The following is a 16,312-nucleotide window of genomic DNA, read 5'->3' as shown; positions in this document are numbered from 1 at the left end:
CATGCATAACAACATTATTTCATAATCATATCCTATCCAAAACAAATATTCAATCATCATGTTATAGCAAAGAATTATACAAGCATGGTTTTTTAAGCATGATGAACACATATGTTATAGCAAAGAAATAATGAAAGCATAATTATTCAAATATATTCTTATTTATTTCAATGCATAGCAATGAACTTAATCTAAGCATATGCAAGTATCAAATATATATTTCAATCAAAATCATACAAGCATAGGAAAAAATATTTCAAATCACATATAGTAATATACCAACAAACATTCACACATAATGTAGTGTATGCTATCTCAATGATCTCAATCAATGAACATGTTCAAATAAATCAATCTCTTTAACTTATATCCATGTCCAAAGATTCAAATGAATATTCATGCAATAAAAACTTTTAATCAAAGCAATCAAGAACTAGACATGAATATTAATCAATCCAAGCATTTAATAAAGTTAAGACAAATTTTATCAAGTAGCTTGGTGATTAATCTATGCAATGTGTCTATATATTCAACCACAAAGTCATATATTTGCATATATCAAAGCAAGCATTTTTATGTATTGAAACTCATACATCATATCATAAAGTTGATACATTTACCTTTATCTATGTCAAGCTTTGTTGTTGTGCTAATTTGACTTGAATTCTCTAATCCACTTCATTTGAGCAAAACCAAGTTTGATTGGAGATGATGACATGCTTTGCTTGCTATACTTAAAATTCCAAAAATGTAAGCTCATTCATGCTAATTTCAAGTTCTCCTAGCATAAACTTAGAAAATATTCTTGACAAATGAATGTTCATTAATAGCATCAAGAATATCAATTGATAAAAATTATACCAATTGATAGAAAATAATTTCATATTCTAAGTCATTATAGGTAAAAAAAAATTTTGCTCATTAAGCATAAGTTGCCAATTTGCTTGCAAATCATTCAAAATTAACTAAAGCTATAGATCATTCATCATAATAAACATTATAAAGCACAATGGTGGCATTAAAGCAAAAGTTCTTAAGTAATGTGCAAAATATTAATCTTTATAAATCATTTATGAACACAATGAGGACATGTTCAATAATTATGTATATTCAAGAAATCACCAAAGAATATATCAAAATAAAATTTAGGCTATATGAAAATAAAAAACTTGGGGAAGACATATTTATCATAAAAAACATATTCAAGAAAATTTTAGCATAAAAATATATATATGTCTACACAAATTATAAGTCATAATCAATAATGACTTAAGCTAAAAATAAGTATCATAAGAAATTCATTTACTTGAGTTATGTTACAACTGTGTCAAGTAAAGAAAAATCACATTTATCATATATGCACACACTTGACAAGAACAATAGATGAACCAATAACACATATAATTTAAAAGGCAATTAGGTCATCAATTTAAAAACACAAATCAAAGAGATATAACATTTAAGCACAAGAGCAAGCATATTACAAAAGTATTTCACAAATTAAGAAAAAAACAATGTAAGCACTTTCAAATCATAAGTATGAAGATCAAGTCAAACCAATCATCATATGAGCACATATCTTGACCGAAAATATAGAAGAACAAAGAATCAATATATATCTTTTAAGCATATAAATTTCATCAATTCATCAACATAAGAGAAGAAATAAATCTTGAATTAATAAGGATAAAGAATTAAATCATATTTCAAGACTATTTCATAAAAAATCAAAAGATGAACAATCAAACATCAATATTTATGATTTAAGCACAAGATGATTATCAATTTATAATATCACAAATCAAGAGTTAAAACAATCGAGAATAAAATAGTCAAGTTTAAATAATATTTCATAAGATTCCAGCATTACTAACAAGTGAAACAATTTCAAACATCATGATTATATAGGCATGTTCAACAATCATAAATCAATAGGCATAAAAATCACAAAAATCATTTTTATCATGCCAAAATCATGCAAACAAATATATTTATGCAAAATACAATAGGATAATCCCTTTAAAGCTTAATATTTTCAAGATTTTTATTTTGGATATTTTGAAGCTCATTTTTGTTTGAAAAAGATCTTGAAAGATCTCATAACTAGTCAAGCTTATTTTTAACCAACTTGAACCATTCCAACAAATTTCAAATGATAAAACAAAATTGTTCAAGTGATCATTTGGTATTAGAAACAAAGAAATCAAATTAATTTCCATATTTCCTTAGAAAAAGGCTATTAAGATGGGCAAATATGTTTAAATACACATTTTAAGCTCTTCAAACCATTTAAAAAGTTTTATATCACACTTTGAAAAAGTTCAAATAGTTTTTATGCCCATAAAATGTTCAAAAACAAGATTTGATATTTTAAGCTTCACAATCCATTGAAACTTGCATATAGCACTTATGAAAATTTTAAACTATTACAAGTTATCAAGTTATTTTTGTTTGAACAAGTTTAAATCATTGAATTCAAGATATTCAAATTTATTTTCATTTAAAAACTTTCTAAAGCAATATTTTATATTTTAAAGCTTGATTCTAGCAAAAGTCAATTTCAAAACAAAACATAAAATTTTAAAATTATTAAGCTTTGAGTGCTCTCCCTAAGTTTGTACATAAATATAAAAATAATTTAGCACATAATTAATCACATTAAGCACCGATAATAATTTCACAAAGCATGCATGATATCATCAATATCCAACATTCATATACACAATCATGCATAAGTACAAGTTCTCAGAAATGCCAATTTTATAAATAATATCAAAATATCAAGATTATTTATGCAATCCCAATATCAATAGTATTTACATGTAATCTTACAAATTCATTAGAGCATTCATGAATTTTTCTAAAAATGTATCTCAAACAAATAAATATTAAACACAATATCAACAAGCATGAGGAATATATTAAAATCATGCATTCAAGAAAAGAAATAAATGCCTACTCAACTCAAGCTCATATATATCAAATAAAATTGGTATATTCAAGATATATCAACAAAGCATATACCAAAGTCCATTAAGCACTCAATGTCTAACAAGAATAGCAACCAATTTCATATTCACTTAAAATAAAAGTTTAGAAACTATCCATCTCCATTGTATGTCTAAAGTATTCAATATTTAATCTCACATTGTAGCTCATTATTCTAGCACACCTACAAGAGAAATCCTCATTTGATTTTTGGTACTCAAATTGTTTTGGGTCCTTGAGAGTTAATCACAATATCTCATGTTTCTTTTAAAACCCATACTTACCCAATTCTAAATGAAACTTTTCTCTTTATGAAATAAGTATGGATAATATTATCATGAAAATTACAAAAATTGTATTTAATCATTTTAGCACTTAAACTCTTATCTAAAAATTCTTATTTTTCATTCATCAAAACATCAAATTTCTTTTTCAAATCAAAATTTTCTTTTTCTAAAATTTCATACCTATTTTGAGAGCTTTTTAAATCTATTTTCAACTTTTCATTTTCTTTTCTAAAACAATTTTTGCATTTATCAAAAACTTGTTCTCTACATTCAACTTTGAAATCATTTTTTTATATTTCATTCTTATTGACTCAAATTTCATAACTAACTCATCAAAGGTATTTTACAATTTATCAAAAATATATGAATTTCAATAAATTAAGTTAGAGGTTATCTTCGACTCTTCAAGAGCCAAGAGCCATGAGCCATGAGACATGATACATTTTGGTTGAAAATTTTTCTTTCATATAGCTCATCTAACTTCCTCCATATCTCATTTGAAGTGGAACAATTTGAGACCAAGTTGAAGTAGTAAGCATCTAAGGCTCCATAGAAAATGCACTTGACCTTTGCATCATCCATTATCTGTTTCATGTAGTTTGTATCTTTGAAAAGAGTTTCAAGCCTTTTTTCAACTACATTTCAAGCTCTAAAATCTTGAGCCACTATAAACACCTTCATCCTTATTCTCTATTTACAAAGCTCATATTTATTTAACATTGGAGGTTTGAGGACTTCATCACCATCTTAGAACCTAAATTGAGCCATAGGATCTTTACTCAAAGTGGTTAAACTTATAAAAAGAGACCAAAACTCTGATACCAATTGTTAGCTTTTTAAGTGAGATGGTGATTCAGGATGGGGGTAAATTGGATCTCTTCAAATTCTTTTTCAAAACTAGATTTCAATTAATTGTTGAAAATTAAAACCAATATTAAAATATGATGCAAATAACAATAAATTGATGAACTATAAGCAAATATAAACTATAATAAAAATAAAGAGATAGGGATAGAGAAATCAAATACAAGATTTATAGAGGTTCGGTCCTTCTTCACAGGGTAACTACATCCTTTCTCTTGGTTATCCATACCAAGGTTTCAATCCACTAATTGAAAAGAAAAAACTCTTACAAGATATAGACCTATCTTGTATTAAATCTTTATTTTTTTCTTAAGGCTTAGATAGCAACCTCTAACTTTGAAATATGAAGATAACCCAAATGATTTTCACAAACTAAAAATACCTCTCAAGGTTGAGTGTTAGCTTAATAAAGTATAAAAAAATTTGATGAATGAACAAAAATGATTTGGATACAATAAATACAAAGATATAGACTTTAAAGCTCTAAAACTCTTGATTTTTTTAAGAGAATGAAAATATGACTTATTTGATCCTGCTCTCTTAATTCATCAACTTTCTTAGGTGTTGGAGTGTCCAATTTATAGAGAAAATGAGGAACTAGCCATTGGGAATGGTTTGGAAGAACAAAATATCCATTGAAGCTTGATAAACTAGCCATTAGAATGATTTTGGGCATAGGGGATCGATCTCTTTTCGGTACCAATTGATCCCTTTTTCAAGTGATTGATCCCCTATACCTGGTGATCGATCCCTTTTCAAATCTTGGCATAAAATTTTCATTCTAGATAAAAAAAACCAATCGATCCTTTTTTGAGAGGATTGATCCTATCCAGCAGGGTGGTTGTCTCCATTTTTACACTATACTAACTAATTTAATCATATTTTGAGTTATACAAATCCAAATTAAAATTTGTTTAAAGATTTAGAAACTAGACTTAAAGGGCTTTCTATCCATATAAAATTCATTACCTAATTCAATGTATACGAATTATAGTGAATTTTCAAAACTACCCCTTATGGAGTTTTTAGACAACTGCAAAGTGTCTAATAAAAATTTAAAATCTTTTCTTAAAAAATTTGGATTTGAATTTTGTTTAATCCATTAAAAAGTAGACTCGAAAAACTTTCGAACCATGTAAAATGCAAATATTAAAGCTTTGTGAATTAATATAAAAAAATAAAATAAATTCAATATTGAAAAACTTTGTTCTTGGAAAACAACTTTCTTAAGTTAATATATTTCTTAAAACTAATATTATAAAAATTGTATTAAGTTCAAAAAGAATAAGTTCACTTTGAAAATAATAATTAGACTTTTATTTAAGCTCAACTAAATAATCTTTAAAGATAAATTTAATTTAAGAAATATGAAATAAAAGAAATGTTTGTTTACACTTTGAAAAACATATTATTTATTTAGTACCAAAATATAAAACTTAAGAATATGTACTAAATAAATTTTTTTCAAAATCTTGATCAAACTTGTTTAGCTTAATGTTTTGTCATTTCAAAATAGGGATCAATTCAAGGCTAATAAAAATTTAATCATCCAAATCTTCTTGGTAACTTATTAGTGTTAATTCTTCACTGAATAAGTTTCATGCAATTAATGCAATAATAAAGTGGACTCATGTTTTATAGTAATAAAAAAAGTAGGAAATTGTCAAATTTATCACTGTATTGAATTGGTGGTTTCATATTTATTATTCTATTTTTTTTTATATAATTTTATTATTTTATTATATTTTTATGCAATTCTAGTCATCTATGGATTGAAATAAAATATTCTATCTAAACTAAAAGATATTATTTAAAAATTTCAATTGTTTTTTAATTTTGGTTATATGAAAAAGTAAAAAATATATTATTTCAAAATTTAAAGATAATACCAATAGTTAAACAAAAATAGTTAGATTGTTTTTCTAAAAATTAAGATTATGTAAAGTTTGTTCTATGTGCAAACTACACCACATTAATATAAAATTTATTATTTTTAATGTTAATGTAAAATTAAGATTATGAAAATAAAGAAATTCAATATAAACTTTAACTTATTTTTACAAATTTTGACTTGTTTATTTATAAAATAAATTCATTTACTTTTAAAATTAATGAAAATTTAAAATTTTGATGATAAAGCAATTCAATATAAATTTTTAATTTTTAATTTGTTTTTAAATAAATCTATTTAACAAAATTTTTTTAATGAAATTAAACTTCTTACTTATAATTTGATAAATTTTATTAGAAAATCCATTTAACGAAAGCATTTAATTAAATCACACTTCCTACTTATATCCGATTAATAATAAAATAATTTACCATGGCAATTTAGAAATATATAGGACAACACTCATCATTTTCGTCAGTTCAAAAGTTTTCCTATATCCATACTTTTATTTATACTAATATTTCTTTTCACGTGCTCTGGTGAATACTTGTGTTTTATCTATTTTTTAACAAATAGCCATAATTTTACAAATTAATTAATTAATTAAAATTCAATTTTATAATATAAAATAATTATAATTTTATAAAAAAAAATTAATTAACACACTAAATAAATAATATTAATTATTATTAATTTTACATATTATTTCATTTCAAAAATAAAAAATTTGCATCCTTTTAAAAGGAAATTAAATCACCCTCTAATTAAAAATATTTTTTAGTTAACCCATAATTTATTAAGGAGCCCAAGGGTTACAAAGCTACTGATAGCTAGCAAAGAGAAAATTCAAAGATTATAGTGTAAAGCAAATTAAGCAACAAAGATCACGTAAATGTAAGTAGTAGCAGGCATGTCATACCAGCTAACTAGTACAATCTAAGAGTGAGCAAAATAACAAGCAGCAAACTAAAATAAAAAATGCGTATGATAAGAACCACCCCACATGAGTTTCATCCAAAACCTCCAGGAACCAATTGTGAATAGTAAAGGTAAATTATGTTAGAAATAATAATTCAAATCTCATAAAAGATTTATTTTGAGATTAGTTAGATATTGCTTGATAGATAAGAAAACTTACAAAAAAAATTTTTTAAGAGAAAATAGATTCTTAATAGGTAAGTTTGTATGCTTATAAATAAGTGAAGTCTTTATAGGGTTAGGTATGAAAATAAGATGAAAGAGAGTTATAGGTTTTATGGAATAAACACCTTATAAGAGTATTAGAAATTTATGTCTTATGTGTGTGTATGTTTGAATGTTTGAGAGTAAACTAGAGAAAACTGAGAGGGTCCACATAGATATAGTGAATGTGAGTGGACTAGAGGAGACTAAAAAGGTCCACATCGGTATAGTGTATGGGTGTACATAGGTATGCGTTTATTTAGGTTAAAAATACTACATAAGATTAAAAGAAATTGAAAGGGTTTATGGGTATTGATTGTTGAGTGTTTATTGATATGAATTATATGTTTTTAATTCTATACAACTAATGAATCTTTTTTCTTATCCATGGACGTAGATTGGTTGGGCTAAATCACATTGAATTATTGTCTCTTATGTGATTGCTTAATTGTTTAATTATGCTTCTATTAGTGTAATTGGATTGGGGTTTTTTGGCTTATCAAATGGTATCAAAGCTATGATGATCCCTTACAAGTGGTATCAAAGTATGGTTCGAACCATGAAAAGAGACCAGTCCAAAAAAGCTTGACTAAAGGAAAATGTTCGAGTTCGTGTTTTGAAAATTAATTTGCATGAAATGTGAAGACATACAAGAAAAGATGATTGTGAGGCTTTTATTGCAAGTAGAGCCAAGTATGTGTAATTTGAAAATTGATGATTGATAAAATTTTAGTCAAAGTAGAGATTATTGAGAATAGTACCTTAAATCCCATAAAAAATTTGTTTGAAATTGACTAGGTATTGCTTGATTAACAAGAAGACTTGTAAAAAAAAAAAATTCTAAGAGGAAAATTATTCTTAATACGAAGTTTGTATACTTATAAATAGATGAAGTCATTATAAGGTTAGATATAAAAAAACAAGATGAAAAAAAGTTGTAAGATTTTATAGGATAGATACCTCATAAGAGTACTAGAGATTTACGTCTTATGTGTATGTATGTTTGAATATTTATGAATGGACTGAAAGAGACTAATAAGGTCCACATAGGTATGGTGTATGTGAGTGGATTAGAGGAGACTGATAGAATTTACATAGGTATGGTGCATAAGTACACATAATTATACATTTGTTTGGGTTGAGAATATTTTATAGGATTAGAGGAGATTATGAGAGTCTATGAGTATTGATTATTAAGTACTTATTGATATGATTGTATGTTTGTAATTCTTTACAATTAGTGAATTTTTTTTTCATCCATAGACGTAGGTTGGTTAAACCAAATCACGTTAAATTGTTATCTCTTATGTGATTGATTAATTATTTAATTATATTTTCACTGGGTGTAATTGAATTGAAACTTTTTCACCTAACAAGTGGTATCAAAATTATGATAATCCCTAACAAATCATGCTTACCAAAAACGAATTGTGAACAACACCCAACTTGTGAAAGCCAATGGCGAAACCGACCACACTATCATATAGAATAGAACCACAGAGTAGAACCACCGCCAAACAGCCACAAAACATTAACTGTTAATTATCATCGAGTTCTCTTCGTTCCATTTCTATCAAACTTGTTAATAATGATGTTTTCTTCACTTGCAAAGGACAACCCAAGGCATTTCCCAAGTTTCCATAATTTGATAGTCTCATCACTATGAAAAGAATTTATCCAACGAATATAATTATTTGAAATGCAGTTATCTTTTTAAAAAATACACAAGATATAATAAAACAAACTGAAATCTTTGAATGATCATTCTTACTACTCCATTTATAGTTTTTATGTTTTTTTTTTTTTTTTTTTAGTTGATCAGTTTCAATGATCTAAAATTATTGTCATATAAAATCATTAAGTACTTATCAAATAAAATAATTTAATCACCACATATAAATTATCATGATTTTTACATTAAACATTTCGTAGCAAATACGGACAGAAGGAAAACATTGCTATTTTATTCATTATTATAGAAACTAGAACTTCAATAATTGGTCCAATTGAAAAAAATTGATACTTGCGAATAATAGTAAGCCCAGTTTCTACATTGGCCTAGGACTACGCTTAGGCGTATACCTTTACCTTTCAATATCCTATTACGAGATCACTATGAGCCAGTCCTCTCGGGCCTACCCGGTAGCCTAGGGCTTCGTTTATTTTGTATCGGCCGAACAGCCCTTCTAAAGAAAACCCAAAAAATTGACTCCAAGTCCAATATCGTGATCATATCTTTATTTATTTATTTTATAGAAGATCGTGATCGTATCTTGGCTCTCAAGCACGGGTTTTTGATTCCTTTCCAAACTTGAATTTTAGGTACGTTTCAACTCTCTCAACCACAAAGCAAAAATATTTCTTTGTGCCACATAAACTTTGAATAACATTAAACGGCTAGTTACGATGGTTATTAGTTAATTTCTCATTTTAGTACTTAAAAGTTTATTCCTGATCCTGCTTTGTACCATAGTTATATACATACTGGAAAATAAATAATCTTTGGGAGTTCTATTGTAGCGTAGAGCTCTTTAGGAGTTAACAAATCAATGTGAAAAAATGCTCATATAAGATAGATAGAAAGAAGAATTTGATTTAGATAAAATCTGAAAAATATTCTTTGATCGTATTAAAAAAATGAATAAACTTCAACACTAGTATGTCAATGGAACCATTGAAGCTGCAAGAACTTTCCATTTTTCCTTTTTATTCAGGTCTTTTGAGAATGGATTGAGAAGGGCTTCAAGAAAGCTGCGGAGTGGAGGTGAGTTGAACCTGTCACAAAATAGGAAACCGTTAATGGCGTTGGAGTTGTGATTTGGTGACACACTTCAAGGCTTAAGTCAGTCAGATATTGGTGCTGTATGAGGGATTTCGCAGTTGTCTCCTAGAAGAAATTTAACACAGTCCAAATTAGGGTGCTAGTATTGATGGTGAAAGCGATCCCATATCTAATCGGGAAGGGATTGGACTATAATTTTATAAAGATTACACTTCCCATCTGACTAACTTTTTTCAGACAGAACCATGAGGGCAGTCTCGTCAAGCCCTCATAGCGCCAGGTGGCGAAGAGCCGACTTTGAGGTGCCAAACCTTCCTGCCGATGTGAGCTCTTGGATAAGATGAGAGCGGACAGTATCTCATAACGATCTAACAATCCTTGCATCAACATTGTCTTCCTCCTATATAGTCGTCTATGTTATCCATAGTTCAGACATTTACCATCCAACCATTTATGCCGTTTGGAAAGAAAAGTAATATGTGGTCAATTTGGTGGAGCAAAACTCTTTAAAAAAATGACAAATGTGTCGATATCAGGACTTTTATATTTTACTATGTACTTTATTCCGTGATGCATATGCAAAATCTAAACTTTTTTTTTTTTTTTGTAGAACTCAACAACAGACATGTACAACATGTCACATTAACATAAGAAATCGACCGCTACACTACATGGCAAGCAACAATTTTCCGAAACCTGTTTTGAAATATTTGTCTCGTCTAACGATATGTCCAAACCACGAATGGCGTTTTATTTTGCACGAATCGAACTCTACATTAAAATTTTTGAAACAAAGTTCCAAAACTTTTGTCATTCCCTTGCACTAGTTCCTATCACCTTTTATTTTTATTTTGGCTAGATGACGAAGAAATTGAATGCAACTGGTCGAAATAAAAACCAGTGAATGAAAGCCACCCGCTTATGATCTTCATTAAGAAAGGTAACAACTAATGCTTTAATCAATTTTTGAGAAGGCAAGTTACGTGGCCAAATGCTAATTAATCTAGTGATCTTAATTATAATTGAATAACTATTGATTACCTATAGTTTAGAGGAGACAAAGAGATGGAAAGAGAGTGATGAACATATTCGTCGTCTTCCCATTTCACTGTCACACCATGTAGCCAAAAGAAAAGACAAGAAAATAGAAGAAATAAGATTTTGCCTAATTGATTAACCGTTATGTGTGTTGCACATCCCGGCACGTAATTATGGAATAGGATCTTATGTAAAAATATCACTTAATTATGGAAAAAAAAAACCAAGTATCCCAACTTGATTTCATCATGCCCTTTTATCGTTACATGGCTTCTAAATAGATAGCTTTAAGTGAGGTGATCTTGTAAGTGATGTTGGATATTAAATATTATCATCCGAGTAATCGAGTGAACTCCTGTTTTGCCTTCTTGCTTTTACCATATTGAAAATTTATTGTCCTTCTTGTCATGTTCCATAGAAATAACAGAACGACAAAAATATACATATTAGCAATCAAAAGCAGCATATCCAAAATAGAAAACAATAAATTGAGCAGCCCTAGGTATGAAAAAAGATAATTTTTTTTAGCATTAATTGGATTAATTAATTAAATGGTGTGCTAAGTTTTATGCATTAAACTAATGAATGTGGGGATAGCATTTGAATTTTGGCTTTGTTGGTTTTTTTTTTTTTTTTTTTTTTCCTTTTGTTTATGAATGTTTTATTCTTTTACTAGAGTTATCTTCTAATTTTACTTAACCGATCTAATTTGTCCATACCTTATCCAATGAAAATTTTAATGTTTATTAGGATGGAAGAAGTACTAAGCCACTGGACAGATAGTGTTCATGTGCATTTTCTGAAGTGGAAGTAAATCTACCGTGATTGAAAGAGGCACTATAAATGAGTACTGTTCATGCAGTTTCACATGTGGTGTGGGGGAGATCTTCTCCAAGTGGGAAAAGATTAGTTTGTCTGTTTAATCCAACCTTATATACTTATATCATCTACCTGTTTTGGTTAATCATAGGTTTGAGGTCAAAAGATCAAAGCTCCAAGAAAAAGGGAAGAAAATTAAAACAAAATGCAGGAGTAATTAAAAAAAAATCCTATTTAATAAATTGGATGATAAATAGAATAGTAATTAGCTAGGAGTATATGCTTGAATTAAACATTGAGAAGTCAGAAGAACAATTCATATATATATATATATATATATATATTATATGGTTCAGCATATTATAGAAGGTAATGTCAATGCTAAATTATTTATTGTTGGGAGACGCATAGGCTTCAAGTCAATATTTTGAAGATAAGGGCAATTTCAAAGTCATCACTTGACAAAATTCACATTATTAACTTCATGTGGTTTACATATATATAATTAAATTCACTTCCTGATAACGTAGATTGTCAGGTTGAATTGTGTTTGAGAGGAAGAGAAGGCATACGATAATGACATATATATGATCAATAGAAATCTCAAATATTGATTTTTTTTTTAAGAAAAAAAGGAGTTAAAATTAATTAAGTTCAAAGAGTGTTGTTGTTTGCAAAAGCCACAAGGGGCAAACTTAACGTAGGACAGATGCATGAGTAGAGAAATCGAAAGTGTGATAGAGCAAAGATATCTAACAAGGGATGGGTAGAGATGGATATTGAGAGATTCTAGCACCCTGTTCCTCTGAATTAAGAGGAGGGAAGGTGGTGCCAGAACAAACAACGAATGGTTCCACGTGATGCGGGCCTTTTGGAAGGGAGTACGGGAATGGGACTGTCATTGTCCTTACTTGCGGCGGCTGTGCGTCATTGACAAACAAAAGCAGTCGGAGGAGAGAGATTCGGTTTGCCCTTCTCTCTAATTTTCTTCATCACCTATTGTAGTTATAATCATATAATTCCTCCGAATCCCTCCAATTTTAACCTGCATGCTAATATGATGAGAAAACCGCTTCTTCTTTTGGAATAGGAGGGAGAGGGTAATGGATCGATCTTGATGGGAAGGGATGAATATTTCACGATATCACTCTTTTTTAATTTTTTAATTTATCCTTAATCTTTTTATTCTTTATATTTATCCAACCAAAAAAACCATTAGGCATATAAGTTCATTTGGACCCGTCCCAACTTCCACACACTAGTAGAAATTTCATACCAACTGATCTAGACATTAGTAAAACTAATGTTATCATTCTTTATTATTCATAGAAGATACGGTATTTTAGACTACTAGATACGGTAGTCAATGGGGGTTAACTGGCAATTATGCTTTAATCCAAAATATTTTAAATAGAAGATCGCGGTTAATAAGTATAGGACTGAAATAGAGAAAAGTAGGCAAAGTTATTGCAATAGTTATGTGAATGATGAGGATATAATTAGATGGGAATTTATAGACACACACACACTCACACACACACACAAGCCCCTCATTTTCAAAAAATTGGAAGGATTACTATTTATATCATGAAAAGAATGTTGCAGCATTTAAGGGCAAACACCACGACAATGTTGCTTTTGCATTGTATACACCACAACCTTCCAAATCTCTAGCTATAAAAAAATAATTTTAAAACGGAATAAAATATTTGCAGAAGAATACATTTTACAGTGAAAGCTCTGCCAATCCTCAATGGATTCTAGCACCCTGTTCCTCTGAATCATGCAATCGGTGGGCCAGCTCGTCCTTTGGATTTATTTCACATGTAAGTCCAGACACTTCAAAAGGAACAATTGGTTGATGCAAGCAAGCTATTACAGCTTCGGATCATGAAATTTGTGGTTGGAAATGAAACGAATGATCATGAAATCTAATGGCATCTTTTTTTTATTTAAGAAAATTTGAATTCTCTTTTTGTAAATCTTGAAATGTAGATATTTTATGTGGAGAAGGATTAATTATGTTCCGTGGTTAACCAAACCCAATAAATCAAATGGGAGTGAGCAATATGTATCTAAGGCTAACTACAAGGTTGTTAAGAGACCTTTAATATAAACACAAAAATGGTGGCTAAAATTAAGTCCCATCTATCTTTCAACATCTGTTCAACCTGTTCCATAGCTAGCTAGTCCGTAGCCTCCACCCCCAGCCTTTACTTGCACACTTTGGCAACCATTTCAACGATGATTTGGCGATAGGAGTAGAGTTGAGAGACCCTAATGGCCCATCTGCTGTTCATGGCACTTTTTTCCATTAACGGTAACGTGAGGTGAGGTTCATTTGGATAGTATCTCAATGAGGTGGTTAAGAGTTTTCAATCTTATCGTTCTTTCATTTGGAGATTAGAGGGGAAAGTTTCAGTGATTTATTATGTTTTAATGTCTTGGTGTAAAATTAAAACATAATACATTTAGATTTTTTAAAAAAATGATAGCAATGAATGTAAACATTTCATTTTATCTGCTATTTTCAATATTATTATTCCTCGCGATTAATTTGATATTGAATTTTTAATTGTGAAATTAAATTCTAAATCCAAACTAAAAGATCTAACATAATTTTTTATTTGTTTTATTTATTATTTATCTTGTTGGTCGAAGTCAATGAAAAAAAAAAGAAAAATCGAAATTGATACATTAGATGTTTTTTTAAAAAAATTGTGATTTTGTATCGAAGATTTAAAAATTAATGATTGAGGTCGATTTAAGAATTACTTGATTGCCAAATTCATAATATGAAGGGAATTTTCAGAGTGTTAAAAATCGGATCTTGATAGAACCGGTTGATCAGAAGCTTTCCAAATTGGTATGGCATCCAACACCTATAAAATTCATCGGCAGCTGCAATATGGAGATCTAGAACAATAATAGAGAGCAATTCAATGAAGCAACAGAGAGAGCAATCGAGACATCAAATTGAGCATACATAATAATAAAAAAAAAAAATCAGAGGCAATGGAACCAACCCAGAAAGCCCATCATTCCCCAAGTAGCTTTCGATTCAGAAACCCAGGCAAGAAATCCATACCCAGAAACCCATTCCCAGCAGTTTAATCAAGCACACAGAAGAGTAACAAGCAATCAACATTTAATCTCACAGATTCGGAATACAGAAACAAACAGAGGGGGGAAACAAGTCAGAGTCGAACAACTCCAATTCAGTAATTAGCCTCCCATAACCAGAAGAACCCAGATTTAATCCCCAAGATATACATAACCCAGCAAAATTTCAATTCCCAGAAGCAAAAACCCATAAATCAAGTCAACCCAGAGCAAATTCAATCAGACCCGAAACCCAGCAAACCCGAAAACAGTATAGCACAACCAGTAGCAAAGACCTCAACAATCGGCAACCAAAATCCACAATACACACAATCATGAGATAATAGCAACACACACCATAAGGCAGAAAAGTAGACACACGGACAGCAAAAAAGGGGAAAGCTGGGTTTAGGGTCTGTCACGTTCTTGTATTTTTTTGGGTTTCGATCCAAACATGTGCTAGATTAGAGAAAGGAGAATCCGGCGATTGTTTTCTGGGCTGTTGAGATTTTTCGGTTCAAGTTTGGAAATTTAGAGAGGTGGCTGAGGTTTTGGGTAGCTAGGGTAGAAAGACAACAGCAAGGGGAAGAAGAGGGCTTTCCCTGTGGTGGCACACAGAGTACCGGCGCCGGATTCTGGATAAGTAGGCGGCAGTAGCAGCTTACTTCAGTTTAGTTCCAGGAATTATAAAGAAAGTCGAAGAAATTTAGAGAAAACGATAAGGAAACTGATGCCAGAGAGAGAAAGCTTTAGATAAAAATGAAGGAATAGATAGTTTTTCCTTTAATCGAAAAAGGAACACTACACCGTTTTACTTAGCTAAGAGAACCAGAGTTTTTATTTAGGGTGACCCGCGTGCCTACCCATCTGCGCCCCGACCCGTTTGAATCCATTGCGGTTATATTTTCGGTTTTGTTTTGTTTTATTTTTATTTTGTTTTTATACTTTCTAAATTTTATTCCTTTAATTTTTATTTTTTAAAATTTTCTATTTTTCTATTCCATTTTTTTTATTTAATTTGATTTGATGAAAAGAAAAAGAAAGAAATTTTTAGTTTTGTGAAATTTTAATTGTGTAATATATTTGTATAATATTTTTTATGATTATTTTAATGTGAATTTTCTTTTTGTGATTTGTAAATAAATAAAATGGTTGTAAATAAATTATTTTTTTATAAAATATTTAATAAATCCGATGATAAAATTTCTTTAAAGAGATGACAAGTTTTTCTTGAATACTCTATGTGAAGAAAATTTTGTTTTCTTGAAAACATAAAGATTTTTTTTCAACATCTAAATATCAAAATTAATTAAAATAATTGATAAAAATCATTTTTTAAACTTAGATAAAATAACATAG

This window comes from Durio zibethinus, chromosome 17, assembly GCF_047325235.1.
Source record: "Durio zibethinus cultivar Kanyao isolate XHJ-2024 chromosome 17, ASM4732523v1, whole genome shotgun sequence".
NCBI classification, from domain to species: Eukaryota; Viridiplantae; Streptophyta; class Magnoliopsida; order Malvales; family Malvaceae; genus Durio; species Durio zibethinus.
This window is presented reverse-complemented; position numbering follows the sequence as displayed.